At 51.7% G+C, this 203-nt stretch overlaps 1 non-coding gene across 1 annotated transcript; it reads left to right on the top strand.

Moving 5' to 3' along the window:
• Positions 1-82: 82 nt before the first annotated feature.
• On the top strand, positions 83-154 carry trnag-ucc (transfer RNA glycine (anticodon UCC)). The gene has a single exon. It is a non-coding gene; the product is annotated as a tRNA-Gly (tRNA).
• Positions 155-203: the final 49 nt, after the last annotated feature.

The following is a 203-nucleotide window of genomic DNA, read 5'->3' as shown; positions in this document are numbered from 1 at the left end:
TCGCATCAGCTCCTCTAGCCCTATCAGCGACTCATGTGCTTTGAGAGTTCTTACTGACCGCGCAAGCCTGTGTCATCCACCTGCGTTGGTGGTACAGTGGTGAGCATAGCTGCCTTCCAAGCAGTTGTCCCAGGTTCGATTCACGGCCAATGCATTTCCTTTGTTTTGGGCTGAAGTCAAAGCAGAACTGCTTCTGTAACCTC

The sequence above is a fragment of the Sinocyclocheilus anshuiensis genome, unplaced genomic scaffold, assembly GCF_001515605.1.
Source record: "Sinocyclocheilus anshuiensis isolate Anshui unplaced genomic scaffold, SAMN03320099.WGS_v1.1 C30572653, whole genome shotgun sequence".
Lineage (NCBI taxonomy): Eukaryota > Metazoa > Chordata > Actinopteri > Cypriniformes > Cyprinidae > Sinocyclocheilus > Sinocyclocheilus anshuiensis.
Note: the sequence above shows the minus strand (reverse complement) of the source record. Positions and strands in the feature narration are given on the sequence as shown.